This window comes from Drosophila rhopaloa, unplaced genomic scaffold, assembly GCF_018152115.1.
Source record: "Drosophila rhopaloa isolate 14029-0021.01 unplaced genomic scaffold, ASM1815211v1 contig_115, whole genome shotgun sequence".
Lineage (NCBI taxonomy): Eukaryota > Metazoa > Arthropoda > Insecta > Diptera > Drosophilidae > Drosophila > Drosophila rhopaloa.
Genome location: NW_025334990.1, coordinates 10,183,861 through 10,199,967, shown reverse-complemented (window position 1 = coordinate 10,199,967; position 16,107 = coordinate 10,183,861).

Genomic DNA, 16,107 nt, shown 5'->3' with positions numbered 1-16,107 from the left:
TGAAATACATATTCTTAGATAATCAAACCACAAGTCTTAGGCGGTATTTGGTAAATTTATGGACTTAAGAAGTTCAATTTTGGATCACCTTTCTACAATTCATCGGAAACTTAGAAATAACTACCATACAAATTTAAATGACTAACAAGAAAATGGGTTAAAAACTTTATTAACGTAGAGAATCAATCCACAAGTCTTCAAAGGTATGCCACTTTAGTAAGGTTATGGACTCTAGAAGTCCACTTTTAAGTCACCCTTTTACATCGAAAACTTAGAAATAACTAACATGAAAATGGGTTAAAATTTTGATCAACGTTAAATTGAAAATTTTGAATGCATATTTTTAGAGAATCGAATCACGAGTCTTTAGAGGTATGCCACTTTGGAATCGGATTAAGTTTGCTAAAGCTATGAACTCTCGAAGTCCAATTTTGAGTCACTCTATTACAAGACATCGGAAAATTGGAAATAACTAACATGAAAATGGGGTAAAATTTTGATCAACGTTAAATTTTGAATGCAGATTTTTAGAGAATCGAATCACGAGTCTTTAGAGGTATGCCACTTTGGAATCGGATTAAGTTTGGTAAAGTTATGGACTCTCGAAGTTCAATTTTGAGTCACTCTATTACAAGACATCGGAAAATCAGTTTAATTTTGAGTCACTCTACTACAAGACATCGGAAAATCAGAAATAACTAACATGAAAATGGTTCAAAATTTTGATCAACTTTAAATTGAAAATTTTGAATGCAGATTTTTAGAGAATCGAATCACGAGTCTTTAGAGGTATGCCACTTTGGAATCGGATTAAGTTTGGTAAAGTTATGGACTCTCGAAGTCCAATTTTGAGTCACTCTATTACAAGACATCGGAAAATTGGAAATAACTACCATGAAAATGGGTCAAAATTTTGATCAACGTTAAATGGAAAATTTTGAATGCAGATTTTTTAAGAATCGAATCACGAGTCTTTAGAGGTATGCCACTTTGGAATCGGATTAAGTTTGGTAAAGTTATGAACTCTCGAAGTCCAATTTTTAGTCACTCTATTTCAAGACATCGGAAAATCAGAAATAACTAACATGAAAATGGTTCAAAATTTTGATCAACTTTAAATTGAAAATTTTGAATGCAGATTTTTAGAGAATGGAATCACGAGTCTTTAGAGGTATGCTACTTTGAAATCGGATTAAGTTTGGTAAAGTTATGAACTCTCGAAGTCCAATTTTGAGTCACTCTATTACAATATATCGGAAAATTGGAAATAACTAACATGAAAATGGGTCAAAATTTTGATCAACGTTAAATTGAAAATTTTGAATGCAGATTTTTAGAGAATCGAATCACGAGTCTTTAGAGGTATGCCACTTTGGAATCGGATTAAGTTTGGTAAAGTTATGGACTCTCAAAGTCCAATTTTGAGTCACTCTATTACAAGACATCGGAAAATTGGAAATAACTAACATGAAAATGGGTCCAAATTTTGATCAACGTTAAATGGAAAGTTTTGAATGCAGATTTTTAGAGAATCGAATCACGAGTCTTTAGAGGTATGCCACTTTGGAATCGGATTAAGTTTGGTAAAGTTATGGACTCTCGAAGTCCAATTTTGAGCCAGTTTATTACAAGACGTCGTAAAATAAGAATTAACTAACATGGAAGTGGTTTAAAAATTTGCGCAACGTTAAATTACAAAATTTGAATGCAGATTTTTAGAGAATCAAATGACGAACATTACGATGTGTGCCCTTTTGAAATAGGAAAATTTGAAATTTTGAAAAGTTATGGACTCTGGAAATCCAATTGTGGGTCACCATTTTACAAGTCATCTGAAACTTAGAAATAACTGACACGAAAATGATTGATTAATTGCTAGGAAATTTGTTCTGTAAGATATAGTTTCCAAAAACCAGGACGCAATGGATCCTTCAGAATTAATGTATATAAATTTACAACTTTTAAACCAGTCGTTACCAAAAAGTCAAACCGATGGTGTAAAAGTTCGACTAGTAATAAGCATAAATGTAAGCCAGGAAAATAATACTTAATCCCGAATAAATAAATTCAGAAAATGAAATTAGTATAATTATTTTGTTTTATTACACTTATCTTTCAAGCTTTGTTCAAAAATGGCTATAAGTATGGAATAAATTAAGCATTTCCGACCTTTATATGTCCATTCGACACTGCCTTTTCGCTCCTTGTCTCTGTATCATAATTTAACAAACTCATTTCAGTACCCTTTGACCCCGACTTCCTCTGCAATGTGTATGGAAAGTGATTATAAATGCTGTCCCCAAAAATGTGAACTGCACTTGCACCTACCCACGTAGAAAAGCAGACACACGATGTGGCTGCGGGCTAATCCTTTAGAATCCTCTGGCAAAATGAATAATTAATGTTGCAACTGTTCTGTGGTTTTGTACGTGTGGTTAGCAAGTACAAACGCAAATACACGGAAGTAAGGTGGGTGTGAATTGGGTGGCAAGATACTAATTGCATTTGCGCTTGCATGGGCTGTAATGAGAGAAAAAAGGGGGGCTGTGGGTAATTCATTGACCTTGCGGGCGCTTAGAAAGTAATTTACAATCGGAAATAAATTTCGAATGGGTTTCAATGAAGTACAGATACAATTGCAATGGTAATTGGAGAGTTCAGAACTTTTTTGTTAGGTTTTTTTTTTCAAATAACGAAAATATTGAGGGGGCACAATCCAAAAACAAGCGTTTATTGATAAGAAAAATATTATCTCTTTACATTTTTGGTCTTAAAATTGTATAATTATGTTTAACACTTTCTCTATTATTATTCGGCCAAAGATTCTTAGTATATTTAAAAGAATAAAATGGAAAACAACACAGAATTCATAGTTGTTAATAGGTTATAATATTGTTTTGGCTACAGTAAATCAAATTATTAAAAAATCGTCCTCTCAGGGATGCCTCATAACTCTCTTTTAATAAGATTTCAACCCCATATCGACTCTAGATGCCAAAAAAATCTCTACAACCTTAAAAGTTGTTTTGAATTCAGCAGAATCTTTGTTAAAACTTTTGTAGGTACTTGTTTCGTCGTTATGCAAGCCAACCGAAATCTAAACCATTAGCTTTTGGATCGAAAATGCGAATTGGGAGTCCCAAGTTTTCGAAATTTTTTAATACACTCAGACAAAGAGGACTCTAACCAGAAACAACCTTTTACTTTATTATAGAACGCAGGCTCATCGCAAAACCCATGTCTTAACCGAAATAATTTTGACAGGTGCACTTATTACGCAGCTTTATAGCAATTACTTTCTGCCCGCCCACTTGGCAACCCACCCCTGCCGCAATTAGTCGCAAATGTATGCTCAAAGCGACATTTATGAAAAAAAGGGAGCATAATTTATTTCTCCGCTCATGTGTGCGAGCAAGAGAGAAAGAGGCCGCAACCAAAAATAAAGGGCATTTTATTAAGGGTATGAAAGATGAAAGATTTGCATTGCGAGTAAATCTCTAAAGCGCACTGAAATATATATTTTTTTGTATTAACCCTCGAAAAAATCCGCACAGTTTTTCTCTTCTGTTTTTTTTTTCTCGCCGTGAATTCGTAATGAGCACTTGCGGTACGGTACACGATAATGCGGGGTATAGTGCTTATTCCGATTTCGAATCCGAGTGCAAGATACCGAAAGGCTACAACAACCGTCGCTCGCACAGATACACACCAACACAGATGCACGGCTATGCTTGTGTTTGCTGTGCTTTGTTGTTGCCCTGGCCGTTCATCGTTCCATTTACGACGCCAGCATAGCATGCCATCTACAGCACAGCAGAAAATACTTTATACCCCGTGTCGAATTCGATGGCGATTTTTTTCTAATCCGGTTTATTATGTTGTTTTAGTTCGCATTTATGCTGGCAATTGCTCTTTTATAAACTGTAGCATTAGCGGAAAGTATTTTACAATTTGGTGTGTTATGCCTTCGTAAGTCACACAGCCACTTTTAGGCAAATTGGTTTTAAAAACATTTTCCATTGCGACGCCAAAGTATTAGTATTACTTATTAGCACACTTAGTTTTAAAGAAAGAAATATTGTAATTTGGTGAAAACATTCCCATTTCGTCATTGGTATTTTTAATGTACATAGAGGTTTTAAAACAGTATTTTGTTCCGGGTAAAAAAATATAATCAATAAGCCTAACAAATGAAATCCAGATACAGAAAATGCAAAGCTTGCCTATTTCTCCTCCATTTCCAACTGGGTACCTTGTTTTCCTCAATTCGCTTTGCGTGACGTGTCGGCGAGTGCAAGAGCAGGGGGTGGTGGCGGGTGCTGGGGGCGGGGGGCATGGCTTTGGTATTGGCATATTTTCTGTCGACGTCGACAGCGACGTCGCGTCGTGCGCAAACATGGCGTTGCTTTTGCTTTTGCTGTTGCTTCTTCTGTTTTTTGCATTTGCTTGGCCAAAACTGCGCTCCCACACACACACACACACAAGCGCACATACAAAACTGGCAGAGATACAATATTTACTTTTGGATTGCAGGCCGACCAACCCCCTCAACCCAACCCCACCCCCCTGCGACCGCCCAACCGTCGGGCAATATTTACATTTTGATTGGGAAACTGCTGAGGCTCATTTTACGGCTACACTTGTGTGTACGTGGGTGTAGTTTAACATTCTGCTCTTGTCTTTGTCTTTGTTTTTTCTTTTTCTCCTTTTTCGTTTCGATTCGTTTCGTGCACGTATATGTGTGTGTCTGCTATCCGCTTTTGTCCAATTATAATTTGTTTCGATTTATCACACGATGTTTTATTGAGACAAGACAACAACAACAAAGAGAGCAGAGACATGTACCTGGCGAATGATTAATTAATCGGCGAGAACCAAAATGCGATAATCTCTGGACAATCAGCCATCTATTTATTATATCGAATTGAGCTATTCCAAATATTTCCCCCGGGGATAAGCCGCTTGAGGCAAATGGAGATTACGTAACACTTTTAATTTGGGTTAGGCATTGGAATTTAGGCATTTCTGATTTTTGTGTGATATTTAAATGGTCTTTGAAATCACTTTTCATAGGCATATTTAAGTTAAATTGGTAATTGCCTTAAAAAGCTGCAAAAGTAACCAAATAATATTGAGACAATCGGAATTTAGTTTAATACATTTTGAAATCTTAGGCTCAAGGCTGGACAGTTTATAGCATGAAACGCTATTAATTTTACAAAGGCGTTAGTTCGAAAATGTATGGGTAATAGCGCAAATGCTTTCCAAAAAATGAAAACGTTAAAATGTTTTGTGTATTTTCCATCTCGAGTTTGTAAAATATTTTATAAACTTTCAATATACCTAAAAAGGGTAAAGTTTTATAAAATTTTTAATGTTTTTTTTGTATACTAAAAATTTATTTTTTAATACATGTTTTAATTTCTATTCGTAACATTCCGAAGACTATAATATGCTTTTTATAGACTTTACTAACAAAGATTAACTAATTTCGGCAGACCCTTTTAGCCATACCGAAAATGAATAAAAGCGTGCACTGCGAGTCAAGTCAAAGGATGGATGGATTAATTTGGGCAGTGAACAGCGAGATATACTTAAAACTCTTCAAAAATTAAAACATTTTTATCCGATTGTTTCTAAAACTGCTAAAGTATTTAGTCGTCGGATCGGGAATCTTTATTTACACAGTTAATGCGCACAAATAAAAACGATTTGGAATGTTTTCAAAAAAAGCAAATTTAACATATTTTAGTAAAGACATCCATTCAGTTCTTTTTTCAATCTTTATCTGCGTACACTTATTGAAAGACGGTTTCGAAAGTTTCAAGTCTCTAGTTTTTCAACGATATAGAAACAGACGGACATGCCTGTATTAAGAATATATGCTTTATAGGGTCGGAAAAGTCTTCTTCACTGCGTTACAAACTTCCGGCCAAAATCATAATAGAAGAAATTCAGGTTATCCAAAATATGAGTTATATTTATTGCTTTCGTAAAATGTCGACTGTTAAATTTTAAATGAATTCATGAAAGAAGCAGGAATGGCTCCTTTGGGCCGTCAATTAATGTGTCAGCTTATTTTCTTATTTGACGAATGCCAGATGGCCAAATACTTAAACTGAGAGCTTTAAAAGTTGACCAACCAACAGCCGAAAACGTATATTTAATTTCCTCCGACATCCGACGTCCGACATCTGTCAATCTTAATTTGCAAAACGTTTTAAACCTTTTTTTGTAGATATTCCAAAATTGAATAGAAAGACCCTAAAGTCCTTCCTACATTTAAAGAATAAGCGACTTACTTAAAGTACTAATTTTTTCAAAAACGAAAACAATTATTCCCAGGGCAATGGCGCTTTTTCCAACCATTATCGGACGGAACTTGTAGATCCGTGTAATGACAAAGCCATTTTTCATAATTATTGTGTAATATAATTTGGTTCGCCTTTGACAACCTGCGGGATTTGTCACACCCCTCAACTGGAGACCGGGCCCAAACCCAAATACCAGTCGCGACTTTTTGAAATTATGTCACTAATTAGTTTATGCCAGCGACGTTCGGAAGAATTTTAAAGAGGGTTTGGCGGGTGGAAATTGAAATATGCCAGCAAGGAAAAGGCAGGGTAAAAAGGAGAGACGGACGGACAGGACAGGCTTTTCTCCCCAACTTGACTCGACTCGACTCGGCCTTTCCCCGGGGATATTGCGAAATTTGCAATTTAAGAGCTTAAATTGTTGTTTGTTGCTGCAGCTTAATCTCTGACGTTGTTAACTTTAAAATTCCAATTAAAGTGGATTTAAATTGCACGAAACAGGCTTTCTGTCGAGCTTTTTGCAAATGCCCCGTCGCCGAAATTTGCATAATTATGGCCCAAACTTTCAATATAAAATGCCCAGTGACTCGGTTACGCCTTGATCAGCATTCAGTTCGAGTGGCTTTTTGCCTGGCTAATAATAAGTTAACAGAGTGGGTGCAGCATCAAAACATTCATTTTCAAAATTATCTTTGCTTGGGTGAAATCATAGACTTAAAATAACTTCAATTTATTTGGGCCTTTTCTTAAAGTAGATCAAATGCTTTGTTTTTTAAGTTCATTTGAAAACGGTGATGACCGGTTGTACTAATAAATTCGTATCCTAATTAATGGTAAGTGCGTTTTGTGTATTAACAGCACGGTAGAGATAAAATTTGTAAGCAAGGCAATACATTTCAAAAACAAATATTAACTTTAATATTGCCTCGAGTTAGAAGTTCTCTGGCACATAAACCCTAAAATTATATAGAGAAAGCAAATGTTTCCGAAGCAGCATAATAAATCTATGTGAAAAATTAATATGACAATGGGAAATCGGACCTAAAATTTATATTATTTAAAAAATTGATTCTTACTTTTTAAAACCTTATTCCTTTTCACAAGAGTGAATCATATTTATGAAGTTAAGGTCGCTCCCTAATGATAGCCTACTATATCAAAGCACAATTAGATCATTTTTCAATGGATTGATAACCATTAATTGAAACCCATTCAAAGTTAGATTTTAATTCACCCACTCAAAGTTTTCTTGAATAGTCTACTTGTGGTCGTCGCATATTAAAATTAGCCTTTATTTTCGTTAACCCCTAAGCCACCCTCTCTGCGTGTTTGTATGATTTGTATGTTTAACCCTCAAACCCATGTTTAAAACTATGTAATTGAAATAATCCTCTTATTTTCCATGTCTTTTGATTCTGATTGAGAAAGGAAATCTGCAGATGTCAGAAGTTTCGATTGTCCATAGTTACAATAAAGGCTTAGTATTTGGATTTTGTTTATTTAAATTGCTTATTCAACTATCTATATGTTGCAATAATAAACCAAAAACTTGAATTTTTCCTAGGAATTACACGAACGAAGTACTTACTCCTAAAAATAAAAATTTAAGAGTTATTAACAAAGAAAACGTATGGAACCATTTGCTATTTCTTGAGAAAATGTAATTATTTATCATACTCTTTGGCAAGTATTCAATAAACTGTATGTCTTGCTTTCTAAAAAACAATTTCATCAGTAAAATAAATATGTTAATTAAACAATTCTAAATACAATAAATACTTCACAAAGACTTTGGGCATATTTCAAACCTTTTAGTAACAGAAAATTGACAAACAAAAAGAGTTAATGGATAGGTCAACAAAAAACTTTGGGTTGCCTTTTAAAATTGGCTAAATCGAAAATACACACATGGGACTGACAAATAGTGTTACTTTAATACCTGATATCTTGTGAAGCGACAGATAGCCTCTAAGTTTTTCGAAATCCAGCTGAAATAAGCTAGAATTTTGATTTGTTTATTCCGATAAACATGCTTTGATGTTGGTCTCCCATATAAACATGTGAATCAATCGCAAGGAAGTATTACGGGTAATTCAATAAGCCTTTTGCCGGGAAGTTCATCATCGTGTTCTTATTTTTTGTCGGGACTTACGAGTTCCCGAGAAGGTTAAACATGCCGCCGTCAAATCCGGCAAATTGATTTTGCATCTTTAAGTGCGTCCAAATCCGCTTTCAACTGTGAAATGGGCTGATTCTTCGCTTTACGGCCTGCCTGCCTGCCATCTTCAAACTTCTGAACCGTTTTCATTGATCCGCTGCCGGATTTCCTTTACATGTTGCGCCGTATCCCCATCACCCCTCTTTTCCCCTCAAATCCGTTTCCTTTTCTGGCAAAGACATCGCATAAAATCGGCGTGAACATAAAAAAGTTGCACGACTTGGAGTGAACTTTGGCTCGGCTTGTTCAAGTTTTTAGGTAACTTTTTTTGTTCAACTTTTGCGACTTATAAATGGTAAGGTACGAGTATGTATGGGGCAAGAGCACATGAACGGACAAGGTAAATAAAGTCAAGCTTCTTTAAGTTAAAATAGTTAATTGAACAGCAAAATAAATAAAAAAAATTCTGCACTACATTTATTTCAAGAATTAAGAATTGGTTATTTCTAATATGACATTTTTAAATTTGAAATTAATATACAAATTTATACTATAATACGAATTACACAGGCGCCCAAACAAAAAAAGGTTTTTTTAGTGTAAACCAAAATTTCTAGCAGATGAAAGTCATAATTAAATGAATTATCTAAAATCAATGTTAATGTTGCTTAGTCCAAAGCAGGACCTTGTTTCAAATTTAAAATTTAAAGGTTTGTTTGGATGAAAGTTATCATTCAAAAAATGCTAAAATTTATGGAAGAATCCGTGTTTTTGCTAATAACAAGATGCTAATCACATGTTCTCCTGATACTTCAAAATATAATGTATTTACAATTTATTAAGATTAAGTTTCAACGACTATTTCATTGATATTGGTGCTTTTTTCACTATATCCAACTGTAATATGTATTTCCGTTCGATCTCAAATTAATATTAATGGGTAAAGATTAAAAAACGCATATTAATAACATTTGAATTGAATTCTCTTATTATTAATATTATTATTAATATTCTACTCATATCCTATGGATACTATATCTGTAAGATCGGCTCTTATTTGTTATGAAAAATATCTAATATCTTATTTTATAAGAAGTTAAAAGATTAAATATGAAATGGAATACATTTAGAAAATGTATCTGCAAGATCACCTACGATCTTAAAATTGTAAAAGTTGAAAGACGGCTCGAAGGATTACTTGAGATTATGCATATAAAAGTAACAACTCTATGTTTCGGCTTCTGCTGTAAGAAATAATAACAGGACAGCTGGAATGAATGGAACTCAGTGGCAGTTAATCAAATAATTAAATATGAGCCTAAATATTTTTGATTAATTGAGAGTCGGGGCTGAAGCAACAACAGAAACAGCAGCGGCTACCTTTGTTTAACACAGCGCTCAGCATGAGAACGTCGCTGCTGGCGTCTCTGCCGGCGACGCTGCTGACGTTACCCAACCTTTTGGCCTCCCAGTCTCGAATATTTCGGTCTTATGTATCGGCTTCTCCGCTTTGAGCTCGTTTCCTCCTGGTTGCCCGCTTTTGTAGTTGCTCTACCTCTACTCTTTCGCATTCTCCCCCTCCTCTACTCTTTATAGGCGCCAGCGACCCTCATACATACATACATACACACATTTCGGAGTTTTGTCTTGCTTGCTTTTCGCTTTTTGCCTTGGCTTCTCCTTCTCTCCCTGTTCCGCTCTCTTCGCCGCTCTCTCGTTCGCATATGGCTTCGCTCTGCCGGCGTCAGCTATTTTGCCCTTCTCCATTCCACACATCTTCGTGCCCTCGCTGGCAACCAGTTTGCTATTGTATATATCTATGTGGTGTGTGTGTGTATGTACTGCATGTGGCCCGTTCCGTTTGGCCGTTTTTGTATATCTGGCATCTCTGGCAACCTCACTTTATAATTCCAACATTATTTCGCATTATGCTGTCCCTATTCCTTCTGCCCTTTTGCCCATTTTATCCCATCCCCCGTTTTCCGACCGGAAAAACTTGGTGTGTGTGGAAAGCGGTGGCGAAGCAGAGGCTAGAAAACTCATTATTATGCTCGCAGCGACAAAGCAGCAGAATTTCTGACTCGACTGTTGGCCTGTGTGCGCGTAGATAAAAGCAAAGCAAGGCAATAACAAATTCCAGGGTTGTCGAAAAGCGCGGGGAAATAAAAAAAAAGTAGAGGGCTTATGGGATAGGTCGATTTCACCTATTTTCTGAGATTTTTTTTATATTTTCAAAACACGTTCTTTTAATCATGTCTTTTTTCGGAAATAGTCCAACTATTATCTTACTATGTAGCAAACAATAAATTAACAGTGTTAAGCACTTTTCACAATAATCGAAAATTTATAGGATGCTTCACTCAAATTAAGGTATCTAAAGGGGTAAAATATAAAGATCAATTTTAAAAAATATTTAACTAAAAATAAATGAACTTCAAGGTTCTATTAAAAGTGTTTCAAAATCTTTGTTTTAAATTATTACATCTGTATACAAAATATAATTTAATTGAACCCGCATTTGTATACCAACTTCAAGTGTGCTGGCAACCCTGACCGCACTATTTGCTGGCACACACAGATGCACCTTTTCACACACATACTCTACACCACTTACACACACACACTCCACGCTGGCATATAAACATCTGCTGTTGCGTTGCCTTTGCTTTTGTGGCAATTGCGATGCGATGATGAACATGATGATTATGACGATGCTGCTGCTGTTGTACGTCACAGCAGTGCGTATTGGGAAAACTCAACTGGCAGATACATATATACATACATAGGTACGTGCATGTACAGGGCTCACATACACACTACAGCGAGAAGTTGCTTTTGGTTTTCGGCATGCGCCCTGAATGCACGACAACAACAACGAATCTCAATGCTTGTGGGGATTTCGTTCCACGAAAAAGAAGGAGAGTGAGAGGAGAAGAAGAGGACGAGAGAGAGGGAAACGAACGAGTGGCGACGACGGCGGCACACAAATTAAACTTAAATGCCCCCCATTCACTGGGATGCTGCTACCGGAGTTGCTGTTGTTGCCCCAATCTTATTGCTGTTGCTGTTGTTGCTATTGCAGTCGCCCCGTTTAAGTTGTTGTTGCGGCTGTGGACACGACTTTGGCTTGGTTCCATCGTCTTTTCACTCAGCGGCTCAAGCCTACAGTCTTACTTCTATAACAGGAACTACTAGCAGTCGGATAAGAAATTTAGAATCTGGAAAGAGTACAAAATTAAGAAATTTAAAGAGATGCAAAACTCGATAACTTTAAATTTTAAACTTAGTATATTTGTATTATATTTATACATACATAGCTCGAATTACCACATATATGTATAACCATATGCATATACTCAATCTTTAATCTTCAAATGACCGAATACCATACAAAAAAGTTTGTTTTCCCAGATTAAAATTAAAAAATAATTTCTTAATAAATACTTGTTGTATTCAAGAACTGCGCAGTTTCGGAACATTTTTTCCAAAATTACTCACCGAAAAAAAATTATTATATGTATGTATGAATATACAAATTATTGGAAAGCTTTTATTAAAAGTCTTTTAGTTTAAAATATGTATTTGAATTACAATTAAAATCGTATACATAACTAAAAAATTATCACGTATGTACAGCGTAAAGAAATCGTAAGACTTTTAAGTTTTTAAGTTTACATTTTTTAAATAGAATATATTTTTGTTTTGGTATTGATTATGTTAGCTTTAATAATGACCCTCTTGAATAATTTGTTATGCGTATCTTTAAAACGTTCATAGGTGGATTTTTTTTTTAATAAAAATTTTAAATTGAGATATGAAAACGACTAATTTTAATTAAATATGGTTGTTGTGATGTTTAATTAATGCTGTGCTCAACATTTGGGAAACATAGTTTAATGATGTTTTCCTATATAAAAGGTAACCATTGTTAAAAAAATATATATTTTTAATTAACTGATTTTACTTTGAGTTCGGCTTTCGCAAGTCGGACTGTAGTTTCTCTTTCCCCGGTAACCACGACTTCGACTCCAAGTCCGAATCCCAGTGCAAGTCCGTCGTTTTATCGCATTTATTGCTTCATGGGGTCTCAATTAAGCTGTTAAAACCAGTTGGGGCAATCTATCGCCGGGCATTAAAGCCAATCAATAATTTACGGCTCGGCCCGACCGAGTGGCAAAGAACAGTGTCCAGTATCCACTGGACAGGATGAGCTCAATCAGCCGCTGATGACGGCCGGCTTAAGATGGCGTCCGCCCGAAAGCCAATCTGCTCAGGGATCCGGGATCCGGATAGATATCCACATGCGCCTGATGTCGGGCACACGCTGGATGATTTCGCTCGGGGATTAGCGTCAGTTCGAGTGGTTCTAATTGCCCAGAGAGACGGACAGTTGATGGCGAATGGAATTGATACTCCCGCCGTTGCTAGAAGCGGAGAAATTGGGAAAAATCGCGGGATATTCAATACACGTAATAAAAATCAGCGGGGCGTCCTGCATCCTGTAAGGGCGAATGGTAAAAATGAAGTACAGAAGGATCGCCTAATTGGATTTAACGACCACTACAGGAAGAACAAGAAAGGAAAGCTAACTTCGGGCGGAGCCGAAGTTGATATACCCATGCAGAATATTATGTACATTATATTCTCCAAAATTATTCATAAGATGCATTCTTAATACTCATAAAAAATCCCAACTTCCTAACTTTAAAAACACCAAAGTTATGGCATTTCCAATCGTTCAGTTATATGGCAGCTATAGGATATAGTCGGCCGATCCTTATGATATTTGGTAGGTCGGATTGATTGGCCAAATATAAAACCCATAGAAAATCCCAGCTTCCTAACTTTACAAACACCAAAGTTATGGCATTTCCGATCAATCAGTTATATGGCAGCTACAGGATATAGTCGGCCGATCCTTATGAAATTTGGTAGGTCGGATTGATTGGCCAAATATAACACCCATATAAAATCCCAACTTCCTAACTTTACAAACACCAAAGTTATGGCATTTCCGATCAATCAGTTATATGGCAGCTATAGGATATAGTCGGCCGATCTCGGCCGTTCCGACTTATATACTGCGTGCAAAGGAAAGAAGGGTGTGTGCAAAGTTTCAATTCGATAGCTTTAAAACTGAGAGACTAGTTTGCGTAGAAACAGACAGACGGACAGACAGACGGACAGACGGACAGACGGACATGGCTATATCAACTCAGGAGGTGATCCTGATCAAGAATATATATACTTTATAGGGTCGGAGATGTCTCCTTCACTGCGTTGCACACTTTTGACCAAAATTATAATACCCTCTGCAAGGGTATAAAAAGTATCTTTTAAAGATATATTCTTTATAGTCAATTTGTTTTCCTTTCGTCTTAGCTAGATGTAATTATCATTAATGTCCCTTGAAAATCTTAAACAACTTATGTCTATTTATACTTTTTTTTATCAGTTCCTTTAACCACCGACTTTTAAACCGCAGAAGTCTTTTTATTTTACTCGCAATTTATCTGAACAAATTCCACATTTGTACAGAAAAACATAAGTAATGCTGAATCCTGGCCTATCGCGAATTTTTAAATGTACATTTATATACATTTCAATCAAATTTACTTGGTATAGATTGCTGTGGCAACACATTTTAAAATGTCATATTTTAATTTGACGAGATTTAAAAATGATTTGCAATTGGCAACATTTTTAAAAAAACATTATCTGAAGCCGTCATACATTTTTCACACATAATTTGTTTTTTTTTTAGAAATCGGAAGAGTTTGAATTTGTATATGACTTTTACCTTCTTGTAACTAAAATAATAAATCTTTAACTCAAGAGAAAGAAATTCCCAATTTCGTGTTATCTCAAAATTGAAACCACATCGCAATGGACTTAATTCATCCTGCCAAAAGTATTATTCATCTAATTTCATTCTGATTCATAAGTGTGCAAATTTATAACATTGGATTAGTCACATTGTACAAGTCACCCAATTCCAAACTCCTTGAAATGGATCGTTATCAACACACTGTCGACTTTATTTAGTTGATTTGGCATCTATTGTTTTTTTTTAGTTGACGCATTATGTTTGGTTTTGAAAGGTTTCTCGAGTTGTTGTTCCTTCATTGACTTGAATATCTATTTATGTAATCCGAGTCCAACGAAAATGTCCATTTATAACCAAAAAGGGTTGCCCATTTTCTTATACTGACAGTAAGCTTTACATATTTTGATATATAGATCCTTAAATGTTTTAAAATCGTGCCAGTTATAGTTCTTCTCAGTTACAGGTTTTCTAAGAAAAGTTGGTTAACTAATAATTAGTCCTATTAAATGACCATTTTTTCTGGCCCGATTTATCATTTTAACAGTGAGCTTAAAACTTAACATAGAGATCTAAGAACGGACCTAATGATTTAAAAATATTCTCAGTAAACTATTGTTCATGAAAAGCAGGAACACTTATGAATATGAGTGTGAATTAACTTAATGAATACGGAATTTCTGGCTATGCCCATATATGCTTTCCTAATGTATTCATTGTTTTAGAACCAGAATGTGCAAAAAGTGAACAGATATAAAGCTTTATAAAGTTTTTAAAAAACGTGTCCTACAAACTTACGTAAGTTTCGGCTTTACCTTAAAGAGTATTACATGTTTATTAATATAACTGTTATTATGTACTGTTATTAAGTATTTTTCTCCGAATGGATTTACCTAAAATGCTGAAAATAAGGGAATTTATTCAATCTTAAATATATGAATGTATCTGTTTTGAATGGGAAATGAATACATTACATTCTGTAGGACAATGTAATATAATTTATTATTTTTCTTGTAAATTAATTCACAAAAAACTGGTAATGTAAGCACTTTGAAACTTAAAATAGGTATACTATGGCCCAACCGTGAAGAAATTCTGACAAAGTATCTTAAAATTGGAATTGAAAAAGTATTACATACAAATAAAAGAATTTCTGTTTCCTCTGGGGAAAAATAAACAGAACGAATTTTACTCCCACGGACATAATCACTGCGGTTTTATTTTGCATGGAAAGTGCCGTCACGGTTTGGTTTTCTTTCTCGTAATTTATCCGTTAGATCTGCATTGTTACGTTACGTAAGAGCAGCCTAACTGTTAATTCGCCAAGACGGAAACGAAGTTGCTGTTTTTATTGTTGTTGGCTGCCACTGATTGGAGAGCTCTTTCGCGCTCTTTATCGTTGTTATTGTTTTTGTAGTTGTGGGGGCAAAAAGGAAAAGGCAAAGGGAAAACAAACAACAACATTTCCAATTTGGAGGCGATACAGTGTGCGAACGAGAGGGGTGCAGATATAGCCGTACGCCTACGTGCAAATATGCGATTTCTGAGGACGGAAATTGCAAGTTGCGATTACATGGGCACTCATTCCACCTTGTTTGCACATGGTCTTATGTATTTCAGAGTGTTTGTATATGGATAAGAGCCCGAAAGAGTCATAAAACCCTCTGCCATTTATGTACAGCCCTTTTCCCCCTCCTTTTCTATATTTGCCTTTCCATTTGTACATACAGACATGAACAAAGAAACGGCTGGCAAAGCAAAAAACGCCGACGTCGACGCTGACGCCGGCAGAGACCGAAGTGGCGACCGAA